This window comes from Mustela nivalis (genome assembly GCF_964662115.1).
Source record: "Mustela nivalis genome assembly, chromosome: X".
NCBI classification, from domain to species: domain Eukaryota; kingdom Metazoa; phylum Chordata; class Mammalia; order Carnivora; family Mustelidae; genus Mustela; species Mustela nivalis.
Genome location: NC_139040.1, coordinates 6397434 through 6423540, shown reverse-complemented (window position 1 = coordinate 6423540; position 26107 = coordinate 6397434). Strand labels below are relative to the sequence as shown.

The window sequence follows — 26107 nt, the reverse complement described above, 5'->3', positions numbered from 1 at the left end:
AAAACAAAACTGGGGGCATCACGTTGCCTGATTTCAAGCTTTACTACAAAGCTGTGATCACCAAGACAGCATGGTACTGGCACAAAAACAAACACATAGACCAGTGGAACAGAGTAGAGAGCCCAGATATGGACCCGCAACACTATGGCCAAACAATTTTCAACAAAGCAGGAAAAACTATCCAGTGGAAAAAAGGCAGTCTCTTCAATAAATGGTGCTGGGAAAATTAGACAACTATGTATAGAAGAATGAAACTTGACCATTCTCTTACACCATACACAAAGATAAACTCGAAGTAGTACATTTCTTAATATTGCTGAATAGTATTCCAATGATTGGCTATACCACAACTACTGAAGTTTTCTAGTTTTTTTATCATTACAAATAAATTTCTCTAAAAAAACATGCAAATGACAAGTATGAATATTTAAAAATGCTAAGTATCAGTAGTTATTAAGGAAATGCAAAATAAAACCATGCTGAGACAGCAGTTTACTCCTACTAAGATGGCTAAAGTTAGAAAGTTTAAATATACTAAGTGTTAAGGATTTAAAGGAACTAAAAATTTGATAATAAAAATAGTAAAACCACTTTTGAAAACAGATTATTAGTTTCTTAAAAACCTAAACCTCTCATCTCATCTTGCCATTCCAAAACAAATGTCCACACAGAAAACAGTACATCAGTGTTCACTGTGGCATTATTCAAAATAAGTAAAAGCTTGAAAGAATCCAAATGTCCATCGATAGGTGTATGGATGAACAAAACATGGTTATACAGATATTGGAATATCAGTCAGCCATAAAAATACTTGAATCATTGATAAACACAATACTTGGATAAATCTCAAAATCATACTGATGAAAGAAGCTAGACAGAAGTTACATAATTGCTTTCTGAAAAAAAAAAAAAAGCATAACAAATAGTAGTTACCAAGGCAACATATTGATGTGGTTTGAGGAGGATCACCTTGGGGGCAAAGAAGTAACAGGGTGTACTGCTTTTCCTAACATAGATATATAAAATATATAACCTGCTTCTCAGTTTCTGCCTTTTGGGACCCTGATATGAGTAGGGACAATCAAAGAAAAATACAGGAGCAAATACAACCAATATAAGATCTCATTCTTAAGTGTTCTAATCTAATACTCAATTAAATGCTAATAAACCAAACCCAATAACATTTTAAAACCAAACTTGAACATATAACAATAATATAAGAAAATGTAAAGACTAAATGTCATAAACTAAATATCAAAACCATCCCATAAAAGTATCCACACAACATAAGCACATCCACTTAAAATTACAACCTCAAACCAAAGACACATATATATTATTCTTTTTTAAATTATTTTTAATTTTTTAAATAAACATATAATATATTATTAGACCTGTATTAGTACAGGTCTGTGAATCGCCAGATTTATACACTTCACAGCACTCACCATAGCACATACCATCCCCAATGTCCAACATATATATTACATTTACCACTACTATATAAACATACCAAAGTGAAAAAAAATTCAGAGTAGTCACTCTCACAGACAAGCACACAGGACATACTGAGAGGTCAGGAAGGGGCATGGAAGGATACAGTCACAGTAGGAACCTGAGGCAAAGAACAATTTCTCTATATAACAATTGAAATTTCCCCACACAGCTTGAAGTGAGGTGAGTTATATGGTTATTAGATTTGAGCACAGAAATTCACAAGCATAACTGTCAAAGCTAAAATAGTATAAATGAGCTTATTTCAGAGATGACACCAGTTTTTACCCCATTTCCCAAAAGAACAATGTAATATTTAAAACTTACCCTTCAGACATTGTTTCAGTTCTGTGATCATGTCTAAAAGGGTGGCTTGTGGGCAGTATCTTGTCTCTCCACCTAGTCTCATTCTCTCTTGGTCCTCAGTCAAGAAGGAATAGTCCAAGAAAAATTAGGAGCAGAAAGCCAATGAGTGACTTATTCATACTCAGGAGAGCTATAATATTTATTTATATTCAAATGATCCTTTTGTCACTTAGTCCCTTCTCATATAATATTTTAAAAAACATCAGAAGTGTCTGTGAGCTATATGTAGCTTCCAGAACCATAATTATAGGTGAGTTTGGAGAAAGCACTGACCATTTCTTTGTGTTCACTGCCAGCTGTGACTAACCTGCCCTCTGGGGGAAAGAGCTACCCATTTATGCATAATTAGAACCTAAGCAATAGGGTATGAAGTTCTCAACTCAGAATGACTCTACATTTTAGCAATGAGCACAAATCTTTTACCCAGATAGATCAGGGAAAAAGTACCTCCTTTAAATTCTGATACAGATAGCTTAATTCTGTAGTATTTGAGAGGCCAATTGCTAGTGAAGTGGTGAGCTTTGCATGAGATGGGGAACTGAATGATCTCAAGTCCTGAGATCTGGTCAATATGAACATTTCATCTCTACCAAGGGAGAGAAAACTTCCTCTGTTTATTTTACTTTTTAATTTACATGCCTCTGCCTCTCTAACATGAGTGAAGATTCCCTGAAGGCAGGCTCAGTTATTGTTCAATTTTATATCACCCATATCCCAAATCTGCACATTAGAGACATTCTGCAAATGCCTTGACATGTTTAAAGGAACAAATGTGTCATTATTATGATCCATTCTTCTTAATAACAGCTGGATACTTATCTAAGAACCTACCTATAACATTGAAAAAAGCACCTGTCTTGGATATGTAAACAAACCCAGCAACTGATCTGAATCTCCTCATAAGTCCTATTACGTTTTTGCTATGAAAACCTTGGGGTTTATTTAGTGCCTCATACAAAGAGCATTAGAAGACTTGAAAGACAGCCCCCCAGAATATAAAATAATTAAAAAGTAAATTTCTCATATAGAAATAAAGCAACTGTACATAAGTCAACAACAACAAAAAGATTCTCCTCCATACCAATGAGTTTTGATTAGTGATAACCTATTCAAACTACATATTAAAATCAGCGAAATCTGGGGACATGGAAGGGGGAGTAATGCAAATTTGACAAGGCCACAACACTCCCTTTTTAATGAATTGACTATCTGCTTTTAGAGCCATTTTTGTGATATCTTTTCTTCTGGGTTTCCAGACACTCTTTCTCATTTAAGCTCCTGCCAGCAGAGACTAGGTACTATGGCATCCCAAGCATAGAGTCAGAAAAGAGGAATTTTATACCTTACTACCCACATGATCACAGGTAGATGACTAATAATCAGATTAATCCTTCAAAACTTTTTCAGCTGACCAGTAGATATTTTTAAAATAACCATCACATACTGAAGTCCTCAAAGTTCCTCAGAATTTCCCCTTCAGGTAGCAGCTATACAACCTTTCTGAACCTATGGACTTTCACACCCATTTCATTTTATACACACACACAGACAGACACACACACACACACACGTGCACACACAAATACTTATACACATAATAACATTATGCACATATATGTACATATGTATCAGGTAGAATATATACACACCATGCACTTATCTCTCTGTGTATGTGTAGCTATATGTATTCATTTACTTATTTGTGTGTGTGTGTGTGTGTGTGTGTGTGTGTGCGCGTGTGTGTATTTCAACTAACTGAAGTCCCAAACTGAAGACTTCCTCTGACACACTCTGGGAGGCTCCAAGGTTTGTATCGCCCTCTTAACCTACAAAACCCTCATGTCAAGAGGCAGTAGAGTGTTGTGGTTTAGATCACAGAAACTCTATCCTCTCTGGTTATTTAGAACAACAGTTCTGCCATTTAAAATTGTACGACCTTGAATAAACTCTGTAACCTCTTTGAGTCTCAGTTTCCTCATCTGTGTAATAAATGACAGTAGTTGTTGAATAATCAAATGAGTTGGTAACGCTGAAAAGAGCATCTAGTATATGGTAACCAATAAATATTATATTTTATTTATATTATAATCATCTAGACTAAATTCACAAAATATGGCATTAAAAATAAAACAGATTTGTCACAAGTTGCTGATTGCTTTACTGCAGCTACTGCAGTTTCTTAAAAATTAAGATACTTATTTGTGGAGCATAACAAATAGCATGGAGTACCAGAGGTGTTAGAGAGGAGAAGGGAGTTGGGGGAAATTGGAAGGGGAGGTGAATCATGAGAGACTATGGGCTCTGAAAAACAATCTGAGGGGTTTGAAGTGGCGGGGGTGTGGGAGGTTGGGGTACCAGGTGGTGGGTATTAGAGAGGGCATGGATTGCATGGAGCACTGGGTGTGGTGAAAAAATAATGAATACTGTTATGCTGAAAATAAATAAATTAATAATAAAAATTAAATTTAATTAAAAAAATCAAGATACTTAATCTGTCATTCATTCAGCAAAAAGTTATTGAGTGCCCAATAGGTGGCCAACATAATGCTAATCTTGATATATAAAAATAATGAATTTCCTAAAACAGTCTTGAAGAACACTGGGTAGCATTTAGCACTTTTGTAATTCTTTGTATTACCAACTTTTTTACTGGTAGTAGTCATGAGATCTCAAAAGCTGCTCTGGGCTACAATTTTTACATACATACTAAAATATACAGGCATACAAGTATACTGTTGTTTCTATATATCCTTCCCCCTTTCAGTTTTCATACCTAGTACCACGGGTTTCCAAATGTTCAGAGGAAACAGTATAAAATCATTATTCTTCTCCTAAAGAAAAGTGATCATCAACTACATGAGAGATATGTTTTTTTTTAGAGAGAGATATGTTTTTAAGTATAAAGATCAATCATTTCAATATGTCATAATTTCTCAAAATCTTCCTAGAGAATAACATGACAGTAAAATCCTTAAGTGATTCACATGATATCCTGGCATGAAGATTCTGCTTCATGGAGACAAACTCAGGTTGAGATAGGGACTGGAGAATTGTCAAGGTTGATGTTTGGAGTATAGGATAAAAATAGTACTTTACTGGGGAACACATTGAGATATTCTCTCATTTCCATGTTGGTCTCTAAAAAGCTCATGGCATTAACCACAGCTGGGTAATGAGCATCTCCACCTCTTGTCTTCAATATCGGAAGAGTATCTTACAGTATCCTGAAACATGTGATTCATATACCTGACCAACCAACATACCTTGATCATTATTTCCCTTGAATCTAGGTAATGGCTGATGGTCAGTGTCAGAACTCACTAGGGGACATGCTGCTCCTGAGGCCAAGGGGCACAGAGAGCTCTGGCCAGGTAACAGGGTAGGCTTTCTGACCGCTGGGACACCATGAGGCCAGTTGGGGAGGGATTCAGCCTTCTTCCTAAGTTTTCTTGCTCATGGAAGAGATATCTTCATATATCTTATCCGGATTCTTTCCCCACTGTTATATATGTGTATTAAACAAGTGGTTTGCATTCCCCAGATCCAATAGCTAAGCAGGAAATACATTCCATCTTATGTGCTTCTGCCTTGTCACCTAATGATCTGAGTCACTCTACCAGAGTAATTACCTCAACTCCTCCTGAGACCCCAATTAAGCAGGTAAAACAGAGAATCTTGAAAGCAAAGAATGAGAGAATAATCAGTAGTTGGTGAGATGGAGAGAGTAGAGATGGCTTTTCCTCCCCAGACCCTGGAATGAAAAAACAAAACAAAACATTTTATTAGGAGTGATCAACAAGACAGAAAATGTCCTAGGTGCCTAGGGATGGCCTTATTCTCCTCTCAGCTCCTGGTTTTTGTGAACCTTTCTTTGGATGCATGGTTGCTATGAGCAGCATGTTTCTGCATTTTTGCACTTTGTGACACATGCTACTACTAGGTGCCTGTGTTTTCCTGCCAAACTGAACCTGAAAAAACTAGAAGGAAATACAAGGGAGAATGCTAGACCAAAGGCAAGTATGGCTTAAAAATATGGAAAGTGGTTTCTAGAAGTTCTTGAGAGGAGAGATATAAGAGGATTTGTGTAAATACATTTATCTAATATAGTAATTTAATATTATTTACATTTATTACTTTGGAAATATAAAGTAAGGGTAAGGAAAATGTAATCTGGATGTCTCCTAGTTCTCCAGTCTATACGTGTTTCCTTGTCTTCAACTGTCTGTAAAATAAATTCTCTCCCTTAAATTTAAGAAACACCATACATTCCTTGAAATTTTGGTGTATTACAAGAAGACTTATGATATACTAGGACCATAAATTCATACTCTTAACGGAAATTCCCAGGACAAATAGGCCTCCTAGACTCTGTTTTGTTCTTCCTAGTTCCAGTTCTAGATACATGACTTTCTCCCTAATTTCCCAAAGCAATCCTAATAGAAATAAAAGAATACAGTATAGACGTACCCCATCTAATGTAGATGCTATAGACATGATGAAACTTCATTGGCAGACAGCTAGGCAAAATTCCCTCCTTCCAAGCATACACTACTGGGCTTGATCATTTTGCATTTAGCTTAGTGAGAATGAAAAATTAGAAGCATCTTGCACAGTAACCATGTACTTCTTTTACATGGATATGGGAAAATAATGAAGATTTTTATTATCAAATATACCTGTGCACCATTCCCATCAGTCAACTAAATGTCTACAACCCCCAAAAGAGAGGGAAACACACAGCTCAGTATCAGTGCTTATTCATGGTCAAGGAAACATATTTCAAGGAACAAAATAATTCCAAATTTCTTGATCCTTTCCTTTGAATTGCTGAAATTCATGAACAATAACTAAAGTCTGATTCTTTGGAAACATTGATATATATCATTTTCTCTTTTGTCTGCTTCTCTTGTCCTTGAAGTATTTGAGCCCTGGGCATAACTCTCCAAACTTCTCAAGGGAAAAAAATAACATCTCAAAACTATTTCATTTAACCACAAGCATGAGTAAAATTTCTCCTTCTCTGCTTCACATACCCCTCAGTAGCTTCAAAAAAGTCTTTGCAGCAACCTAGCACATGGCAGGAGATCAGATCTTTTACCCCATGAAAGTACAGACATGGTCACCATTTGCCAAAGTAAAAGAGGCATTGTTCTATTTCTGTCTTTGTCCCTCTAAGAAGCTGTGGTTAAAAAGTCATAACTCCCAAAACATAGAGAAAAAAAGTCCAATATAATATTTCCTAATTTTCAAGAGGTCTGACTGGGGAGTTCCTGTGCTTGCTGGTATGACTGATCCTGAGTATGAAGGAGAGATTGGACTACTACTCTACAGTGGAGGTAAGGGAAAGTGTGTCTGGAATACAGGAGATCCCATAGGGCATCTCTTAGTATTAACAGCCCTGTGATTTTTTTACATGTATTTTTTGTTATTTAAATTCTACTAGCCAACATACAGTACATCATTAGTTTCAGATGTAGTGTTCAATAATTTATCAGTTGCATAAAACACCCAGTGTTTATCACATCAGTGCCTTACTTAATGTCCATCACCCAATAGCAACACTGTTCATTTCCCATAATTAAGAGTCTCTCATGGTTTGTTTCCATCTCTGATGACTTCCCATTCTTTTTTACTTCTCTTCCCCTGTGATCGTCTGCACTGTTTCTTATATGCCACATATGAGTGAAACCATATAATTGTCTTTCTCTGATTGCTTATTTTGCTCAGCATAATTCCCTCCAGTTCTATCCATGTCAATGTAAATGGTAAGTATTCATCCTTTCTGATGTTTGAGTAATATTCCATTGTGTGTATACACACACACACACACACACACACACACACACACACACACCACATCTTTTGATGGATATCCTGGATCCTTGTACAGTTTGGCTGTTGTGGACATTGCTGCTATGAATATTGAGTGTATGTGCTGCCAAAGCAAGCACAGCTGCTATGAATATTGAGGTGTAGGTGCCCCTTTGCATCACTACATTTGTGTCTTTGGGATAAATACCTAGTAGTGCAATTGCTGGGTCATAGGGTAGCTCTAACTTTAACTTCTTGAAGGGACTCCATACTGTTTTCCAGAGTGGTTGTACCAGCTTGCATTCCCACCAACAGTGTAAGAGGGTTCCCCTTTCTCCGCATCCTTGCCAACATTTATTGTTTCCTGTCTTGTTAATTTTAGCCATTCTGACCATTGTGAGGTTGTACCTCATTTTGGTTTTGATTTGTATTTCCCTGGTGCCAAGTGATATGGTGCATTTATTCATGTGTCTGCTGTCCATTTGTATGTCTTCTCTGGAGAAATGTCTGTTCATATCTTCTGCCCATTTCTTGATTGGATTATTTGGGTTTTGGGTGTTGAGTTTGTTTCTTTATAAATTTGGATACTAGCCCTTTATCTGATATGTCATTTGCTAAAATATTCTCCCATTCCATAAGTTGCCTTTCAGTTTTGTTGACTGTTTCCTTTGCTGTGAAGAAACTTTTTATCTTGATGAAGGCTCAATAGTTCATTTTTGCTTTTGTTTCCCTTGCCTTTGGAGACATGTCTAGTAAGAAGTTGTTGCAGTCAAGGTCAAAGAGGTTCTTGCCTGTGTTCTTTAGGATTTTGATGGATTCCTGTCTCACACTGACATCTTTCATACATTTTGAGTTTATCTTTGTGTGTGGTATAAGAAAATGATCCAGTTTCATTCTTCTGCATGTGGCTGTCCAATTTTCCCAACACCATTTACTAAAGAGACTGACTTTTTTCCCATTGGATATTCTTTCCTGCTTTGTTGAAGATTAGTTGATCATAGAGTTAAGGGTCCATTTCTGGGCTCTCTATTCTGTTCAATTGATCTATGTGTCTTTTTTTGTGCCAGTACCATACTGCCTTGATGATTACAGCTTTGTAAAATAGCTTGAAGCCCAGAATTGTAATGCCATCAGCTTTTCTTTTCTTTTTCAGCATTCCTCTGGCTATTTAGGGTCTTTTCTAGTTCCACACAAATTTTAGGATTATTTGTTCCAGCTCTATGAAAAAAGTTGATGGTGTTTTGATAGGGATTGCATTGAATGTGTAGATTGCTCTGGGTAGCTCAGACATTTTAACATTATTTATCCTTCCAGTCCATGAGCATGGAGTATTTTTTCCATTTCTTTGTGTCTTCCTCAATTTCTTTCATAAGTGTTCTGCAGTTTTTAGAGTATAGATCATTTACCTGTTTGGTTAGATTTATTCCTAGGTATCTTATAGTTTTGGAAACAATGGGATTAATTCCTTAATTTAATTAAATTAATTTAATAATAAATGGGATTAATTCCTTAATTTCTCTTTCTTCTGCATCATTGTTAGTGTATAGAAATGCAACTGGTTTCAGTGCATTGATTTTTATATCCTGCCCTGTTGCTGAAGTGCTGTATGAATTCTAGCAATTTTGGGGTAGAGTCTTTCGGTATTCCACATAAAATATCATGTCAACTGCAAAGAGTGAGAGTTTGACTTCGTTTTTGCTCATTTGACTGTCTTTTCTTTTTGCTGTCTGATTGCTGAGGCTGGGACTTCTAGTACTATGTTGAAAAAAAGTGGTAAGAGAAGGCATCCCTGTCATGTCCCTGACCTTAGGGGAAAAGTTCTCAGATTTTCCCCATTGAGAACGATATTCACTGTGGGCTTTTTGTAGATGGCTTTTATGATATTGGGGTATGTTCCCTCTATTCATACACTGTGGACAGTTTTAATCAAGAAAGCATGCTATATTTTGTCAAATGCTTTTTGTACATCAATTGAGAGGATCATATGGTTCTTATCTTTTCTTTTATTAATGTGATGTATCACACTGATTGATTTGCAAATGTTGAGCCACCCTTACAGGCCAGGAATAGATCCCACTTGGTGGTGGTGAATAATCATTTTAATGTACTGTTGGATCCTACTGGCTAGTATCTTGGTGAATATTTCAGAACCCGTTTTCATCAGAGATATTGGTCTGTATTCTCCTTTTTGATGGAGTCTTTATCTGGTTTTGGGATCAAGGTAATGTTGGCCTCACAGAACGAGTTTGGAAGCTTTCCTCCCATTTCTTTCTTTCTTTCTTTTTTAAACAGCTTCAGAAGAATAGGTATTATTTCTTCTTTAAATGTTTGTTAGAATTCCTCTGGGTGGGGGGGAAGAATTCCTCTGGGAAGTCATCTGGCCCTGGATTCTTATTTTTTGCAGGCGCATGATTAAGGTGACTGGAAAGGTACAACAACCCAATCCAGGCAGGACTACTAATAGCCCAGACCCTTCAGAAATGAAGGCAGAGGGAATATAGCATGGATAGTGGAAGAAGGCAGTTATAAATAATAGGTACAACCATGTAACAAGTTACAGCAAAGCGCAATTGTCATGAGTATTTCTTTTTGTTGTGAATATATGCATGTATGTTATATAGCAAATATGTTTATTTTCTACTATCGCTTGTCTCCCTATCATGTAACATAAGATGTATTAACTTTATGTCAGAGTAATTAAATATTTTAAATGCTATATCATATTTCAGTTAAAGGATATCAAGGAGAAGAGTAAACATCATTCAAAGACTGTACCTCCTTATGTGGGGAAGAAGTTAGTGCATTTTCAATTGTATGAAGGATAATTGTATCATGCTAGGCAGGGTTATGACCTTGATATTGCCTTCATTTGGAGATTAAGTATGCTTTAAGGAGATTCAAACAGGTTCCAAGTTGACAAGGAATGGATTTGTGATGGTCAATTTTACGTGTCAACTTGAGACTGGGCCACATTGTGTCCAGATGTTTGGTCAAACATATTCTAGGTATTCCTATAAGGGTGTTATTGGAAGAGATTAATACTGAAATTACAGACTGAGGAAAGCAGATTGCCCTCCCTAATGCTGGTGAGCCCATGAAATCAGTTGAAGGCTTCAATAGAACAAAAAGCCTCACATTTCACTGAATAAAAGTGAGAATCCTTCCTGCCTGACTGCCTTGAGCTAGGACATCAGGTTTTTTTTCTGCCATTGAATCCAAAAAGAAACATCAATTCTTCCTGGGTCTTAAGCCTGCAAGATTTCACTGAAACTACACTATTGGTGTTTCCTCAGTCTCTACCTTGCCAGTTTACCCTGCAGATGCTGGGACTTAACAACTTTTCTAATAATATGAGCCAATTTTTTATAATCAATTCTTCTCCCTCTCTCTCTTTCTCTCTCTCAAGACTGATATGACAGTATCTTCTGATATGATAGTATCACCAAAATTACACAAGAATATTCAAAGGAATTGGAGGGCATCACTCCATGACAGAGTTAAAAAGTTCAGAATTTAGCAAGGAAGGACAAAAGGCTATCTGACCTACCTAAAAAATAAGCCTTGACTATTGTGAAGAAAGCAAATAGGTGTAAAGTACTCAGGAGTTTTGAAGGTAGGAAGTGTATTTGTTGCGTAGAGAGGAAAGACTAACACATACAAGAGAAGGAGGGTATTGTTCCTATCCCAAATATTGTTCCAAGTGTGGTAAGTCTTTTTGTGGACAAAGAGCTATAAATACCTGAAGAACCTACATGAGAAACTTTTCCCAGGAGCCCTTAAATTCTGCATTGCATTTCAGAAGAAATTCTTCAAAGAGTACTGGAAAGTGGCTTACAACTGAAAGGTAGGTATCAGGGATCAAGGGAATGTGGCTCTGTCACTAAAGTTCTACCCACCATTGCCAATGCCACCACAAATGTTGCTCTCAGTGCACATTACTCTACTCAGAAAGGCGCCATTCATAAATCAATCTATGTGAATGATGCCTTCCTGAGTAGGGCACTGAACACAGATTAGCTGGAGGTGGCAGGCTTGACCTTTTTCACAAAGTGATATAAAGGCCTAAAGAACATACAAGTGAGGCTTTTCCTGGGACCTTCCTTCCCTAGATTTTAGAAGGCTCTTTAAAGGGTCCCATGAATTGAATCAACACTGAGTGAGTGGGTGGTTCTAAGGTTCAAGAAATAACACTAGTGTACAGATATTGCATCTCCCAAGGCCAGCACTTATGTTGTACCTGTTGTACATTACTTCACTCTAAGAGGTGCCAATCATATTTCTAGTTACATGGATGGCACCTCCTGAAGTGGAGCACTGCACACATCGTAGCTGAAGGTGGTGATCCTGCCCAAACCCCAGAACCCCATCACTATGCCAGTATAAACAACATCCTAACACTCCCAATGAGGAATCAGCAGAATATACCGAAAAGACCTGGAAAGTAACCACTATGCTCCCCTTTCTCTTGCCCTCCCCTGAAAGCTTATCTCTTCACCTGCTGTGTATTTCATGGGACAGATTTTAAGACTGAGAATAAGTCTTCTTCCTTGACTTTTCCCTCTTCCTCTTAGCTTTAAGATATTTATTAAATTGAAAAGTAAAATAAAGCAGGCAAATATCATAAAAAACTATTTTATTTCCCAAAAGTCAGCTGTTAAGTAGAAAGTATAATTTAACTCACTCATTATATCTAGATATTGCAGACCCGATAGAACTCAGAACAGTGCTGGACAGAATTTTTTTCTTCACACATCTATTCTTCTATATACCACCATGTGGGCTTTAGCCTGGCATTGCCTGAAAAGAGGTAGAGGTCTTAAACAGCAGAAGGAGCAGCACTATGTACTTGAAAATCGACATGCAGAAAAAGCAACACATGGAAATACATACAAATATATGCAAATAAACATGTAGATAATAAAACAAACCAAAAGACAGTGCAGTGAAAACAATAAAAGAATTAAAAATACTACTGAGTATTCTAAATAACACACATAAAAAATACCAATCATTGGGGAACTAAAAAAAGGATGTATATTTTTGTATATACAAAAATATATTTTGTATTTAAAAAATACAAGAAATTCAGATACACAAAACCCAAGGAAACAAACCCAAAAAGCAAAGAAGCAAAGAAAACAACAAAAAAGAATACACTGACCAAATTTAAATGTACAAAAAGATCATCAAACAAAACAAGATCTGAGGGTTTCAGAGGGGAGGGGGATGGGGGATGGGGTAGCTGGGGGATGGGTATCAAGGAGGGCACGCATTGTAATGAGCACTGGGTGTTATATGCAACTAATGAATCATTGACCACTACATCAAAAACTAATGATTTATTACACAGTGGCTAACTGAACATAATAAAAACAAAACAAAACAAGAATTCCATACACAAAAAATTACCCCATCAAAAAATAAAGTATATCCTTACAGAAATACAAAACCCCAAAACATACACACCAAAAAAATGACTTCACTCCTCAATAAAAACAAAAGCAGAGAATGAACATGAATCCCTGTTGCAACCTAGCACGTATTAGAGCTAAATGACCCTTACTGTACAGGGAAGTGCCAATAATTCAGGTAAGAGAGAAGTGTACACCATGAGAAGTAAACAGATGTGCTACATGGGTGACAATGTTAGCACACAAAGTGGAAAAATTTCTCTTTTCACTACAGCTGAATTTCCTTCGTGCTATAGATGAGGCTTTTGTGTTCTATGATGATTTAGAGATTGACAATAAAATCCACAAACATCAGTTGCCAACTCAATACCCTGATGATTTAAAAGAGATTACCTGAAAGGTGATGTGGCATCAAGTTATCAGGTTATATCCCATCCCCCCACATAGAAAGGTAACATTTATATCTTGGTTTCCAGGTTATGCTTCAGTCCAGTAATGATCTTCAGGGGTTGGTGTTTGCTCATTCTCTTGCTCTCTCCTCTGAGAACCCTGGGTTAAGAGTCATACCTCAAAATGAATAAGAGAATGGGCATAAAAACAGACCCATAGACCAAAGAAACAGAATAGCCCAGAAATAAACTCATGCATACATGGTCAACTTATTTTGACAAGGATGTCAAAAACACACAATGGGAAACTACACAAAGTTTAACAAATGGTTCTGGGAAAACTGGATATTCAACTGCCCAAGAATGAAATTGGACCCTTGCCTTATACCACTCACAAAAATTGGCTCAAAATAGATGAGCTCAAAAAAGAAAAGAAGACTGTAAAAATCCTAGAAAAAAAAATAGGAAAAAGCTCCTTGACATTGATGTTGGCAATGATTTTTTGGATAAGATAACAAAATTACCAACAACAGGGGCGCCTGGGTGGCTCAGTGGGTTAAGCCTCTGCCTTCGGCTCAGGTCATGATCCCAGAGTCCTGGGATTGAGCCCCGTGCCGGGCTCTCTGCTCAGTGGGGAGCCTGCTTCCTCCTCTCTCTCTCTGCCTGCCTCTCTGCCTACTTGTGATCTCTGTCAAATAAATAAGTAAAATCTTAAAAAAAATTACGGACAACAAAAGTTAGACAAGTGGGATTACATCAACTAAAAAGCTTCTGCATAGCAAAGAGATAATAAATTGAAACGGTAATTTATGGAACAGGAAAAAATATTTGCAAACCACATTATTTGATAAGGGTTAAAATGCTAAATACATAAATAACTCATATGACTCAATAGCAAAAACAAAAACAACCCCCTCCCAAATAATCCAATTTAAAAATGGGGGAAGGACCTGAATAGACACTTTTTCCAAGGAAGACACACAAATGACCAATAGGTACACGAGAAGGTGCTCAACATCACTAATGATCGGGAAAATGAAAATAAAATCCACAATGAGGTATCACTCTACACCTGTTACAATGACTATCATCAAAAAGAGAAGAGATAATTAAAGGTGAAAATGTGCAATAGACTCAACTACAGAGAACAAACAGCTGGTTACTAGAGGGGAGGTGGGTAGGGGGATTGGTGAACTAGGTGATAGGATTAAGGAGTGTACTTGCTGTGATGAGCATTGGGTGATATTTATAAGTTTCAAATCACTAAATTGTACACCTGAAACTAATATTACACTGAATGTTAACTAACTGGAATTTATATAAAAACTTTTTTTATGTTGTGGAATAAAGGAAACCTTTGTGTGCTATTGGTAGAAATGTAAATTGGTAGAGCCACTATAGAAAACAGTATAGAGATTTCTCAAAAAATTAAAAATAAAACTATCATATGATCCAACAATCCTACTTTTGAGTATATATCTGGAAAAATGATATCAGTATCTGGAAGAAATATCTGCACTGCCATGTTCATTGCAGCATTACTCAAAATAGCCAAGATATGTAATAACTTAAGTTTCTACTGATGGATAAATGGATAAAGAAAATGTGGGATTGATATATGTGTGTGGGGCCGTGATCGTATAGTGGTTAGTACTCTGCGTTGTGATATATGTGTGTGGGAGGGTGTGTATTCTATACATACATATATACCTATATATATGTATATATGGGTATATAACAATGTTATTCATCCATGGAAAGAAGAAAATTTGCCACTGGTGACACAAAGGATGAACCTGAGGGCAATATGCTAAGTGAAATAAGCTTGAGAGAAAAAGACAAATACTGTATGGTATCACTTATATGTTGAATCTAAAATAATTTTTTTAGATTTAAAGAAAATAAGAGAGAAAAGCCAACACAATATTTCCTCATTCTTGAAAGTACTGAGAGGTACATTATCACATCTTGTCATGCCTTTACACAAAACATAAAAAAAAATAGCAAATCTATTTATTGCATGGAAATTTCTGTTTACCATCTTAGTCTCTCCTACTGATATGGCGACCAGAGAAAATGTAAAATGATATTTAGAGGAAGAGAGAGCTTCTACACCCTGAGGAAACAGCTAGATTCAATCTCTGAAAGAGTAAAGGGCTTCTGAGTTCAGCAGAGGATGATTCTAAGGTAGGACAGAAAATGAAGGAGAAGCCTTCTGTGAGGAATTAAAGTTGAGAACAGAGTGGTAGCTTTGAGCACAGGAAATTCTTCAGAAAGAAGGAACTCTGAGACTACAGAGCAGGACCCATCTCTGAAATTCTTTCCAGATTGGTCAGGCCTTTTCAGAACAGTGGGATGTAAATCTCTGGAGAATGTATATGAAAAGAAGCTTTTCCAAGAACCCTCCTCTGCTGGATCTGGCCTCTCTAGATGTGCTTCTGAGAGTCCTCTGAAATAGCTCAGCACTGAGGAGGTGGTGCCTTCCTCAGAGGAGGACAGCTGAACATGAAGCTCTACCCCAACCCCAGGACTACCACATGTCGATGAACATGTTGTATGTAACTCCACTTCAAAAAGACAAAATTCAGGGGTGCCTGGGTGGCTCAGTGGGTTAAGCCTCTGCCTTCGGCTCAGGTCATGATCTCAGGGTCCTGGGATCGAGCCCTGGGATCGAGCCCTGCGTCGGGCTCTCTGCTCAGCAGGGAGCCTGTTTCCCTTCCTCTCTCTCTGCCTGCCTCTCTTCCTACTTGTGATCTCTGTCTGTCAAATAAACAAATAAAATCTTTTTAAAAAAAGACAAAATTCATAGTTTTGTTACCTGTATAACTTCATCTTGAGTAGGACGGTGTATACAAAGTGGCTGGATGTGGCAGCCCTGCTCCAAGACCTGTTTCATGAAGCTTTCATTCCACTTTCAAACATTTAAGCCTATGAATAGACACCAACATTTGACCAAAGTTCCTCTATGACCCCCAAGCCACTGCTCTTTCTCTTCCAGTCTCTGGGTTTCATCTCATGTACTGCATTTTTAATGAGCCAGGTTTCAGGAGCAAGGTAGAATCAATATCCGTCCATCTTCTCTTCCTTAGGAAGAATAATCTATATTGGCATTATCCTATTGATTTTCTAATAATTATATTTGGGATGGTTCATTAAAAACCATTTTGCCATCCCCAAAGTAATCCTTTTTTTAATTATTTTTATTTAAATTCAATTAACATATAGTATAGTATTAGTTTCAGAGGTAGAGTTCACAGATTCATCAGTCTTATATAACACCCAGTGCTCATTATATCCCAGGCCCTAAGTAATCCTTTAAGTAAAAATTCAAACACCTTAGCCCTTCAGGCTCCTGAACTGCAAACTTTCTGGTGCCTCTTTCAGTGTTATTTACCTAAACTTCAACCCATATAAGAGCCAGTGAGTAAGAGCAAGAACCTCCTTAGGGAGAAGAGCACGCATTTACCTGCCAGAATGGTGAGGTCAGAAAGCCCACTTCTTCCTCAGATGCTGGGAAAAAAATCAGCTCATACACACGGGGTAAAGAATTTCCAAAATTAAATAAGACTTTGAGAGATGAGCAACCAGAATCTAAAGTTCTTGTTAATAGGGAAATGGGTGGATTTGGAGAAATCCATACCTAACTATAACGTTCTTCTTCATTGAAAGAAAAAGGAAGACTGGGTCAAGCGAAGAGATTCAGATGTCCTCAAGTCCTTGGTCTCTTTTATTTAATTATCCATCACCGATAACAAAAATCTTAGAATAACTGAGGCAAACCACATGAGGACACTGCAGTTCTGATGGGGCAGTGCTTTCATTTTAATGCTGAAAGGAGAGGAACAAAACTCCCATTTAGTCCACCTTCTGTTGCGAGGTAGGGGACTGGGAAGCCTCATGCCTAGGTTGACTTGCCCCATTGCGTGAGGGGCCACAGGATAACCTGCAATTCTGCCATTGTCCAGTCTCAAACTTCCTAACCAGTTCACCTTCCTCTTTTCGTCTTTCAGAGCTTTCCTTGTGTTAATCTTCCAGCACTACAGTTGTACTTAGCTCAGATGTGTAGGTTTCAGTCTATGCTACCTTGTCTGAACCTGAAGTCCCCCATTTTGTTGCCATGACTTAGACTTGCACTGATTTTGAGGACAATGTTTTGAGAATACTGGTTTAAAGTCCATGACAACTACTAGGATAGTTCTGATGATGAAGTAGCTAATATTTCCCTGCCACAAGCATCCCTGGGGAGTTTTTTAGAACAGAGAAAGGGAGGTAGTAAATGATAGAATATTCATGACTATCTAATCAAAAGAAGTTGCTGCAAAATATAGAAATGGGAAACAGGAGAATACCCCTCTCACTGGACTGGATACCTGAAGACAGAGGTAATGGAGTTTTTTTTTTTTTTTTTAAGATTCCATCCATCTATTTGACAGAGAGAGAGAGATCACAAGTAGGCAGTGAGACAGGAAGAGAGAGAGGGGAAGCGGGCTCCCTGCTGTGCAGAAAGCCTGACGCAGAATTCGATCCCAGGACCCTGAGATCATGACCTGAGCTGAAGGCAGAGGCTTAACCCACTGAGCCACCCAGGCGCCCAGGTAGTGGAGTTCTTATTTAACTTTCTCTCTTGATTTATCTAACAGTATGGATGAATTTCAAAATAATTATATTAAGGGACATAAATTAGACAAAAAATGGTATATACTCCATGACTCGATTCTTATAAAAATCTGGAAACTAAAATCTAATCTCTAATGACTGAAGGCAGCTCAAGGATTGCCTGGGCAAGTAGGTAGGGAGAAGGGAAGGAATGAGGGATCACTCAGGGCAGGAGGAATCTTTTGGTGACAATGGATAATGTTGCCTATTTTGATTGTGGTGATGATTTCATGAGTACATAAATATGCCAGTATGTAACAAATTGTAGATTTCATACCAGATACCTTAATAACCTTTTTCAAATGGAAGAGCAAAGGACTGGAATAGCCAAAAATAAAATCATGCTCCCAAATTAAGCAATCCATTAATACAAAAACTCTCAGATAACAAACACACACTCATATACACAATTCAAAAAATAAATACAATATAAGCTAAAAAGCCCAATAAAGAACAAATAATCCATCCCTACATAAAACAAAACATACCCCAATGTGCCAAAATCTTTACAGTTGAAAAAACAATCAGAAAAACAAGGCACAAATAAATCAACAATAAAACAAAACAAATAAGATTAAAAAAATCTCTACACTCCATCATATAATCCAAGCTTAATAAACAGGATTAAGTAAATAAACAAATAAGGTAACCAAGAAAAAAACAAACAAAAACAATATTTGAATATATTGATAAGAAAACATATGGCAAATATCAAACCATATGAGTGTACACACTGGCACAAACTGTAAAAAACCCAAATGAACTCCCAAAACTTGAACAAACCAGACCCCAAATATAACACAAACACAGAAGTATCCACAAAACAAAAATTAAAGAGCCCCACAAAAATATTCAAGGGAAAAAACCATCAAAACCCACAAAAGAAAAATCATACAAATTTAAAATTCCCACAACACAAGGAAAATACATACCTAAACAAAAACACACACACATACAACCATAGCTAAAACTCCACAGCACTTCTCTGAACAAATTAAACAAAACACATAAACAAAGAAATGAAATCTTGCCATTTGCGACAACATGGATGGAACTAGAGCGTATCATGCTTAGCGAAATAAGTCAAGCAGAGAAAGACAACTATGATCTCCCTGATATGAGGAAGTGGTGATGCAACATGGGGGCTTAAGTGGGTAGGAGAAGAATCAATGAAACAAGATGGGATTGGGAGGGAGACAAACCATAAGTGACTCTTAATCTCACAAAACAAACTGAGGATTGCTGGGGGGAGGGGGTTTGGGAGAAGGGGGTGGTATTATGGACATTGGGGAGGGTATGTGCTTTGGTGAGTGCTGTGAAGTGTGTAAACCTGGTGATTCACAGACCTGTACCCCTGGGGATAAAAATATATGTTTATAAAAAATAGCAGCCACTCTGGAAAACAGCATGGAGGTTCCTCAAAATGTTGAAAATAGAACTGCCCTATGACCCAGCAATTGCACTATTGGGTATTTACCCTAAAGATACAAACGTAGTGATCCAAAGGGGCACGTGCACCTGAATGTTTATAGCAGCAATGTCCACAATAGCCAAACTATGGAAAGAACCTAGATGTCCATCAACAGATGAATGGATCAAGAAGATGTGGTATATATACACAATGGAATACTATACAGCCATCAAAAGAAATGAAATCTTGCCATTTGCAACAGCATGGATGGAACTAGAGCGTATCATGCTTAGCGAAATAAGTCAAGCAGAGAAAGACAACTATCATATGATCTCCCTGATATGAGGAAGTGGTGATGCAACATGGGGGCTTAAGTGGGTAGGAGAAGAATCAATGAAGCAAGATGGGATTGGGAGGGAGACAAACCATAAGTGACTCTTAATCTCACAAAACAAACTGAGGGTTGCTGGGGGGAGTGAGGTTGGGAGAAGGGGGTGGGATTATGGACATTGGGGAGGGTATGTGCTTTGGTGAGTGCTGTGAAGTGTGTAAACCTGGTGATTCACAGACCTGTACCCCTGGGGATAAAAATATATGTTTATAAAAAATAAAAAATTTAAAAAACACACATAAACAAATAAAAATCAAATAAAAAAGGAATCCAGACTTGAATAAATATGAATAATTCAAGAATAATACCCAGTCTAAAACCCAAATATTCACTGAACAACAAGCCAAAATTCTAACTTAAAAAATGGTCAAGCATACAAGCAAATAAAAACAACACAAAATATCATGCACACTGAATCAGAAACAAAAAACACTAATTAAAAATGCAAAAATCAAATTTTAAAAACACATACACAGACTCTGTAAATAAAAGCAAAAGTATAAACAAAATAATTGCAAAAGCAAATAAGTAAACAAATAATAAAACCAGGTTCCAAAGTCCAAATAAACAATTATTACTAAACCAAAACCATCTGAAAGCTAAAAACCAAATTCAAACAATGTGATATATACATGAGCCAATCAACTAATTTATGAACACCAACATATATACACTCAAACATAAACTCTCATGCCTTTTCAAAAATAAGCATAGAATCCAATTGAGAACAATTTACAATGGCATCATTGTCACTGCCTGGCACAAATCTGAGGGTATGAGACTTTCCACCCAGAGAAACCCATAGAGCTCATGAGAAGGGAGCACTCCTCTTGAGCATTTGACACTAGTTGTACAAGGTAATAATGTAATAGTATTGGGAGATAAATTAGAAGAATTCCCTTCTTCTTGGTCATAATCTAAATTTCCCCCAAGATCTCGAGATAATAGCAAAATTCCAAAAACAACCACTTGCCCATTCAGTGTGCTGATGCAATGTGGTTTACGTGATCTCATCTGGAAGGAGGCATCAGAATGGTAGCTCCCCAACCCCATTTCCCAGCACTATAGTGTATACAACCTGCTTCCCAGTTACTTCTCTGGTCCTGTAGATCATCTCCAGGGTTATAGTGCCATACATTTCTCTATGACTCTTGCTTTTTCTTTGTGAAGACTTTGGATTAAGAAGGAACAACTCAGGGAATGTGGAAGAGAAAAGAGCAAGTGACATAATCTTATTCTCAAGAGGTCTGAGATAAGTACTTTCCCATTTCTTCATCTTTTCACAGAATTAAAAAGTAAAACGTTAAATACAGTAAAAGGAACCAACCAAATTAGATGTTCAAGGCATATTCTTAACCTGTATTGTTATGGTGAATTCAGAAAGAATTGATATAGATATACATAAACATGTATTTTGAATAATATTTAGGTATATGTATATGTTTGTATACATATACTTTGGAAGAAAATGTATATATTTTTCTAAGTAGGGAAGTGCATCTAAATCCCTGAAGAAAGATTTGTCTTCAGTCCTAGACAGTAAAGAAGTTTCAGGTATAGAGGGAATCTTCTGAGGTGAGAAGGAATTTGAAAAGTCCCAAAGGGAAAGAGAAAGGGAAAGGGTTGGGTACTTTACAAATGTTGCACACAGAGTGTTGCTAGGAAAAATCGGGGGGCATGAAGAATACATGGGTTTTGCAGAAAGTATAACCTCTGAATGCACAAAAAGGGAAAGCTGTATCCTCACTACAAATTTTATACCTGCGTGGGCACACCTCCTTTGAATAGGGCATACAAATCCCCGGAAAACCTCCATGTATGACTTTTCTCAGTAGTACTCAGCCCTTAGGATTTGCTCCTCAAGACCTGCTTATGAGAGTCCCAGCAGTGGGAGGATGGTGCTTTGACTTAAAGGAGGGCAGCTCTGTGTATGTAGCTCTAATACTTGCTGCCATGGCCACCACATATATTGTATATAATATGCATTACTCTACTCAAAAAGGTGACAATCATGCTCCAGTCTATGTGAATGACACCCTCTCAAGTAGGGCACTACACTCAGCTGAAGGTGGTGGCCCTGCCCAAATACAAACATGTAACTTTCATCCAATACAGAGTTTCTAGCATGTGAATGACTATACCACTGTCCTCTTACCCTCCTTTGAGTATCTCCTTACTTTATTGCATCCATAATGTGCTGAGTTTGAGGCGTGAAAGATAATAAGCCTCTTCCCTTTTCCTCTTCCTCAAGTAAGAGATAACCTCATCAACATTTTCCTGTTGAATTTCAAGTTTTTAGAAATGGCATATTAAAAATGGGTTTCTTTCCACCAAAGATAATGCTTCCTCCAACACACCCACCACATCCCTCTGCACCCCAACCTTCCAAGTCCTTTGTTCAGAGTTCAACAACTTAACTCCAAAACCCCAGAAGAAGAAAAGTAAACATGCAGGAAATTCAAGAGAGAAGAGAAGACAATTTAGAGGTAGTGCTAGGATTCACAGGACAGAAATCCCATTTTCTCCACCATTCCTAGATAAGATATAAGTCTATTTACCTTGTCTGGAATCAAGAGAGAAGATAGGCTTAGAGCTTAGAGGTGTATAATTTTTTCTTCCCAGCCCTGAATTTTATCCACTTTTTCCTAGAGTTCCTGTTGTTGAGAGGATCTTTTCCAATATTTTCCTCTGGAGGCACAGACCTCCATGGGTCCATCATTCCCTTTAAAAACTGAAACTGAGAGATGGTAGAAGTAGGTAAAAGAAATTCAAACACCCCAAACACTTTTAGAGCTAGGGATATGAGTTTTACAAGAGTCTGTACAGACAGAGATGGTTTGTATTGAATAAAATACATAACTGACTAAATCACTTGCCACACGAAGGGAGAATAAGGTGAGGGACATTTAACCTGGATGGGTCCAAGTCTCCAAACATTCAGACTAAAACTCTATTTAGTCAATAGACTACAATGACTCAAAAGTCTCAAATCTACAGCTATATATATTAATTAAGCTGAAATAATCATAAAATATTTTTTTTTAAAATTTCCAGTCAATAAGCACAAGAAAAGATTTTCAGGATCACTAGTCATTAAAAAGTGCAAAAATAAATAAATAAATAAATAAAATAAAAAAACAAACAAAACAAAGAAAATGCAAATGAAATCACAGTGAGATACCATTTCATACTCATTAGGATGTCTGTTATAATAAACAAAAACAAACCAGAAAATAACAAGTATTGACAGGATGTGGAGAAATCAGAACCTTTGTGCATTGCTAGTGGGACTCTAAAATGGTGGCACTGCTATGAAAAACTGTATGGCAGTCTTAAAAAAAAATTAAATTACCATATGACCCAGAAGTTCCAATCCTGTGTTTATATCCAAAGCAACTGAAAGCAGAAACTAGAACAGATATTTGTACACCCCTATCATAACAGTATTGCTCACAATAGCCAAAAGGTGGAAATAATTCAAGTGTCCATGGCAGATAAATGGATATATGGGACATCTGAGATTAACTGCCAAGAGAAACCATAAACAAAAACTCACAAGCAAACAACAATGACAAAAAAACAATAAAAGGAATAAAGTCAAAACCAGATATAAGCAAAAGAATCCTCAACACACATAAAAACAATTACACAAATAGAAATGCAAAAACAAATAGACTCAGATAATCACACACAATCACAGAATAAACACAATTAAAATGACAAAAATAGCAAGATAAAATTTGTAAATTCTTAAATACACACTCATACCACACAAATCAAGTCATCAATGGCAAAGACTATAAAAAATCCAAACATAAATCACACATACAAAGCCCTAAAAAAAACAAAACAACACAAAACAAATATACAAACCAAAATATAAATGGACAACAAACAAATCAAAGCCAAATAAGAATAAAACCCATAAATCAAAAACATAAAAAATGAACAATACAGTGTACCCTCACAAACACAAGTGTTCCAAAACATATGAGCATGTGTACACATACACACATCCTCCCAAATATACCCAAAGTTTGAGAAAATTTTCAATTAGTCACTTTCACAGTCTAGCTCAAATCAGGAGTAGCTGAGACTCAGGGCAGGAAAGAAAATGGAGCAAACACTGAACAGCGGACACATATGGCGCACTTGTAAACATATTAAGAGCAATTTCCATTCTCTTCATTGCAACCTAAATTTCCACCAAGGCTGAGGTAAAGACAAGCAGCTGTTGGGAAAAAGAGCAATATTGACAAAGATCAATGGCCAACTCAATGCTCTGTTGTAATTCAAAGCCTGAAGACATCCGGATACACTAATTTTCCAACACAGGAATGTATAACATACAAAGTGTTTCCCATGAATTGCTGCAGTTCTGAAATGGTCTCCACAACTGTGTTGCTTGCCATCTTTCACCTGTTTGTTTCTCTAGTCGTCTAGTCTCTCTTTGAAGAAGCTTGGTTAAGATGGACCCCATAAGAACAGAAAGAAAAGTCTATGCACCGTGTCTTTTAGTTCCAAAGGTCTGAGAAGTAAAACCTCTTATCATTTCAATAATTGTTTATATTTCACATAAGACACAAAAAGTAATTAAAATAAAAATTTTTAAGAGACTAATTGAAAAGTTCTGGTCACCATCTGAGCTGCTACTGAAACAGGGTTATCAGACAAACTGAGTGCTACACAAGGGAGAGGGGTGAGGGGGTAGGGTAACTGGGTAGTGGGTATTAAGGAGGGCATGTGGTATGATGATCCCTGGGTACTATACACAACTGATGAGTCTTTGGATACTACAACAAAAACTTATGATGTACTAAATGCTGGCTAACTGAACATAATAAAAGATAATTTAAGAAATAAAGGATAATAAAGTAGGAAGAACTTCTAAGCTCCTAGGAAAAGTGGCTTTAGTGCACAAAAGGAAATGGCAAAAGAGAAGGAGAGTGATAGACCCAATCCAAGTCTTGTTCCAAGGTCTCAGGCCCCTTTTTGAGCAAAGGTAGGTAAGTATTTGGAGAAATTGAATGGAAACTTTCCCCCAAGGCCCTCAGATCCTAGGTCTGGTCTTCCAGAGGCACTTATGAGTCTTCTGAGAGGAAGGGGATTTGGCTAAAGTGAGTGCAACTGTGCACAGACAATCATGTTACTACTTCTAGGGCCACCACATGTGGTTGTACATGTTGTGAATTACCACACTCAAAAAAGTGCCAATCATATTTTAGTATACCTGAGTGGCACTTTTTCGAGTGGGGCACTGCACAAAGCTTGATTAAATGTGGCAGCCCTGCCCAAATGCTCCCCAGCCAGGTTAACCTTCATAATACCTGTGCTTCCAACCCTTGTGGGGCACCTAGGATTTATGCAAAACATCTAAGAAACACCTACCCCAACGCCCTCCTTCTTCCATCTCTCCCTGCATCAGTATCACCTCACCTGCCGCCTGCTTGACTTACAGGTTTTTAGGCTGAGAGACAATGATCCTTTCTTCTTTTCTCCTCTCACTCAGGTAAGATACAGCCTCATTGAATTTGAGAAGCAAGACAGAGGATCATAGGGGAAGGGAGGGCAGAAGGAAATAAGATGAGAGGGAGACAAACCATAAGAGACTCCTAATTTCAGGAAACAGACTGAAAGTTGCGAGTGGAGGAGAGTGGGAGGGAGGGGGTGGCTGGGGATGGACATTGCGGAGGGTTTGTGCTATATAGTGAGTGCTGTGAAGTGTGTTAAGACTGATAAATCATAGACCTGTACCTCTGAAAAAAATAAAACATTATATGTTAATAAAAAATAATAAAATTAAAAAATAAGATAGAGTCTCATTTGTGTTAATCTGTTAAATTTTAAGTCACTAGAAGTAATGCTTTACATGCGATTTGTTGCCCTTTAAAGTTGAAGTTCCCATCAACACCTCCCCGCACAACCTTCTCCATCCCAGTCTTCATCCTTAAACTTGCAAGTGCCTTAGAGGAAGGCAGAATTCTAAAATAGTCTCAAGATGAGTCCTTATGCACATGCCCTGCATACTCTTCTTCCTTCTTGTGTGAGCAGAAATTTGAATTTCATAGGATATCTTTTCCATGATTATATTATGTTTATTAGCCAAATGAATGTTACAGATATAATTAAGGTCACCAATCTTTTGAATTTGATTTAATCAATAGGTAGATTATTCTGA

The 26107-nt window shown here is 37.2% G+C and overlaps 1 long non-coding RNA gene across 1 annotated transcript; it reads right to left on the bottom strand.

Annotated features, from left to right (window-relative positions):
• Positions 1 to 1843: 1843 nt before the first annotated feature.
• Positions 1844 to 22564, bottom strand: LOC309856079. The gene is made up of 3 exons (XR_014307063.1): positions 22488 to 22564; positions 5490 to 5611; positions 1844 to 1915 (listed from the first exon to the last, which is right to left on the bottom strand). It is a non-coding gene; the product is annotated as an uncharacterized lncRNA (long non-coding RNA).
• Positions 22565 to 26107: the final 3543 nt, after the last annotated feature.